Genomic DNA, 4,853 nt, shown 5'->3' with positions numbered 1-4,853 from the left:
GCATGAGAGCAAATTTCTTGAAAATAACAACGCCACCGTGCTCAAAAAGATATAAGTGAAGCACTAGAGCAATTCCATGGCTCTAAAAAACTTAAGCGAAGCATAAAGAGCGATTCTCATAAATCATAACATATATTGGCTCTCTCAAATAGGTGTGTCCAACAAGGTTTATTATGACAAAATAACAAGCACAGAAAGCAAATACTCATATAATACAAGACACCGCAATCAAAACTCATGATACGTGACGAATAAAAATATAGCTCCAAGTAAAATTACCGATGGTTGTTAGAAGAAAGAGGGGATGCCATCCGGGGCATCCCCAAGCTTAGTTGCTTGGTACTCTTTGGATATTACCTTGGGGTGCCATGGGGCATCCCCAACGTAGGCATTTATCACTCCTTATTCCTTCATCCATTGTGATCTCACCCAAAACTTGAAAACTTCAATCACACAAAACTCAACAAAACTTTCGTGAGATCCATTAGTATAAGAAAACCAAACTTTACATTAGGTACTGTTGATAACCTATTCCATTTTTTTGCATTATACCTACTCTATTCTAACTTCACCATGGATTATACCCCCCGATACAAACCATAGAATCATCAAAATAAGCACACAACACAAAGAAAACATAATCTGTCAAAAACATAACAAGTTGTAAAGATTCGAATTTTACCCATACTCCTGAACTCCAAAAATTCTGAAAAAATAGGAAAATGTAGGGAATTTGTATATAAATCTTGTGTAAAAAATTCAGACACTTTTTGCGTTGTGTGATATTTAGAATTTCTTCTGTTAGACGCAAAGTTTGTGTTTTCCAACAAGATCAAAGCAACTATCACCCAACATGATCCTAAAGGCTTTACTTGGCACAAACACTGATTAAAACATGGAAAACACAATAATAACAGTAGAATAATTGTGCAACCACTCAAGAATAGAAATAAAAAGTGAAAAATAAATTGTATTCATTTGGTTGCCTCCCAACAAGCTCTTTCTTTATAGCCATTAAAATAGGCTTGAGATTTTATTGGTGCTCACATGAAAGATAGTAGTTGAAACACAAAGAGAGCATCATGTAGCATAACGCAAACACATTTAAGTCTAAAATACTTCCTATGCATAGGAATTTTCTAAGCAAACAAATTATCAAGAAAAGAAATATCTAACATATGTATGGAAGAAGAAAGAAACAATAGCAATCTCAACATGAAGAGAGATAACTTAGTAACATGAATATTTGTATAAACATATTTTTCCTCTCTCATAATAATTACATGCATGATCATATTCAAATTCAACAGTATATCTATCACATAAAATACTCTCTTCATGATCCACATGCATAAAAGTCTTATAATCTTCCAAGGTAGTGGGATTAATATTAACTAACGTCATGACCACTCCAGACCCAATTTTATTGAAAAATTCACGAGATAGATAATTCTATAAAATAGTGGGATCATTATTACCTAAAGTTGACACTCTTCCGGACTCACTTTCAATACTATTGCAAACATTATTATCAATATTCATCATGAGGATTAAATAAAATTTCAAGATAATAAGAAGCATCACCCCTATCATGATCATTAAAGTGAGTAGTGGACATGACAAAATTGTCATCCCCAATCTTGTAGCTTGGCATATTATTAGCACTATTTACATTAATATAATTTATAACAACATCATTGCAATCATGCTTTTCACTAAAGTAGGTATCATGAATCATTTTATAAATTTCTTCTTTTAACACTTTATCACAATATTCAGATTCACAATTTTCAAGCAATACTTCACAAAATTAATCAAGAGCACTCAACTCACTATCAATTAGTTCAAGATAATTAGATCTTTCGAAAAGATTAGTAAGTGGATGAGGGTCCATATGTATTTACTTTTCATTTTTTTTCGAGCGTTGACATTAAGGCAATAGAAGCAAGCAAGCAAGAAAAAGGCAAACGAAAAGAAGGCAAAAAGGCAAATTTTTGTGAAGTGGGGGAGAGGAAAACGAGAGGCAAATGGAAAATAATGTAATTGCAAGGAGATGAGAGTTTATGTGTGGGAACCTGATAGATCTTGACCTGATCCTCCCCGGCAACGGCGCTGGAAATCTTGACTCCCCGCTGATTTGTGTTGGTTTCCCTCCATGCTTAAAGGGTGATGTAGCACAACGACGACAAGTATTTCCCCGAGTTATGAAACCAAGGTTTCAATCTAGTAGGAAGACCCACAAGACTATGTAAGTGGTACCTATAGACATATAACAAATCCTCGCAACCCAACGCGTGTAGGGGTTGTCAATCCCTCATGGGTAAAGTATAATGATAGATAAAAATTGATGGCAAATAAAACACAACAAGGTATTTTTGGGTTTTTGATAATATAGATCTTAAAATAAAAGATCTAATAAAATGTAAACACGAATAGAAAAATAGAGATTGCAAATAGATGACGTGAAATAGACCCCGGGACCATAGGTTTCACTAGTGGCTTCTCTCGAGAAAATAGCAAACGGTGGGTAGACAAATTACTATTGGGCAATTGATAGAAGAGCACATAATTATGATGATATCCAAGACAATGATCAAGTAGATATAGGCATCACGTCCAAGACAAGTAGACCGACTTATGCCTGCATATACTTCTATTACTCTACAAATCGACCGCTATCCAACTTGCATCTAGTGTATTATGTTCATGGAGAAACGGAGTAATGCTTTAAGAATGATGAAATGATGTAGACAATATCTATTCATGTAGGAATAGACCCCACCATTTTATCCTTAATAGCAATGATACATGTGTGTCATGTCTCTTTCTGTCAGTGAGATTGAGCACCGCAAGATCGAACCCATCACAAAGCACCTCTTACCATTGCAAGATAAAAGATCAAGTTGACCAGACAAAAACCAAATATCGGATAAGAAATACAAGGCTATAATAATTAAGAATGGATATAATTTCATAGATCTGATCATATACTCACAATTAATCAGATCCCAACAAACACACCGCAAAAGAATGAGTTACATCAAATAGATCTCTAAGAGACCATTGTATTGAGAAGCAAAACAAGAGAGAAAGCCATCTAGCTACTGCCTACGGACCTGTAGGTATGATATGAACTACTCACGCATCATCAGAGGATCACCAATGAGGATGATAAACCCCTCCATGATCGTGTTCCTCTCCGGAATGAACTCTAGATTGGATTTCGTGCCTTCTGGAACTTGCGGCGGCTGAAACGATTTTTCGTCGACTCCCCTAGGGTTTCTGGAATCTTGTGGTACTTATAGAGCTCAGAGGCACTAGAGGAGGTGCCCGAGGCACCCACTACCCACCAAGCCGTGCTAGGGGCCCAGGGTGCGCCCTCGTGCATACACTACAAGAAATATGTCAACTAACGACCTTCTGGTAGTGACGTTGGCAAAAATGGTCGTAAATCTACGACCATTTGAGACCAATTGGTCGTAAGCTGTCCGGAGGGGTCCTAACCCCAAAAACTAACGACCATTTTCATCAGAAAGGTCGTTAACTTCCTTACTGGAAATGGTCGTAAAGCGGATAGCGCTGGTCCGTTGCCTAATTTGTAGCTAATTACGACCAATATAGATGGGCATAGCTACGACTAGGTGCCACATTATCAGTTTTGCCTACGTGTCATGTCCATGTGTTAATTTTTGCCTAGTTTGTGAAGCAACCTACTATTCTATCATTCCAAAGATTCTCATAAATACTTTGGATCATATATTCCTCAAATATGTGTAAACCCTTCCTTCCATAGTTCGATATTTTTTTAGCAATATTCATTTTCCTATTCTGTTCAGAATAGCACTTTGTGAAGGAAGTGCTATTTCTATTTCTTTGATTACCCTTAAATTTTTTGGGCACTCTTTCCTATCCAAATCATTGCCTCATGAAAACTTTCATAACCATTTGCCCAGTAAATCTTTCTCAGCAAATTTCCAAAGTTTGTGTTCAGCTAACAACTTTGTGAAGGAAGCACTAGATAGGAATAGCCTAATGAGTTGAATTTTTCCACATCTTCTATGTGCCCAAAACATAGATCTCCAAAAAATTTGAGTCCCATCTAACAATCCATGTGAGCTCATCATCCAATCTTTGTTTCTGGTAATATTTCCAGTTTGTGAAGCAAATACAATTTTATTGCTTTATAGTTAATGAAAATTTACCAAGGCATGAAACTGACCATATAACCTCACTGCACCAAATTTTAGCTCATTTAGTTCAGCTAGTTTCCCACAATATATTTCCCAATATTCTATTCACTAGAGAGCATTGTGAAGGAAGTACAATTTTTGTTTATCCAAATTTTATGAAATTTTGACAGTGCCTTTATGTGCCCAAATTATCATCCTCCTCCAAATTGCAGCTCAATCCAATCATTTATGTGAGCTCAGTTTCAGTTACCATTTTCTGTCTAGATTGGCACATTGTGAAGGAAGTGTCACTTTGGCATGTACAAATGGTATATTTTTTTTACAGTGCCTTCCTATGCCTAAATTAACATCATCCACCAAATTTCATCTCAATCCATTCATTCATTTGATCCCAGCTTCAACATCCATATTTCTGCACAGTGTGGTACTTTGCAAAGCAAGTGTCACCTAGGTTCATCCATTTGAGCTAAAAAATCCAAGAGTTTCCTTAGTAGATGATCATCCTCATCCAAAATTTAGGCCCATTTTCTATGTGCATTTCCCGCACCGCTAATAAAACACTTGGCTGCTAATTCATGTTTGAGCTTAGTTCGGTCACCTCATGAGATTCTTCTATTGTATTATTCTTCCTAACACCTACCTAGGGAGTGTCCAACCCACCAG

The sequence above is a fragment of the Hordeum vulgare genome, chromosome 5H (assembly GCF_904849725.1).
Source record: "Hordeum vulgare subsp. vulgare chromosome 5H, MorexV3_pseudomolecules_assembly, whole genome shotgun sequence".
NCBI classification, from domain to species: Eukaryota; Viridiplantae; Streptophyta; class Magnoliopsida; order Poales; family Poaceae; genus Hordeum; species Hordeum vulgare.
The sequence above is the reverse complement of the archived record's forward strand: the minus strand, read 5'-3'. Positions refer to the sequence as shown.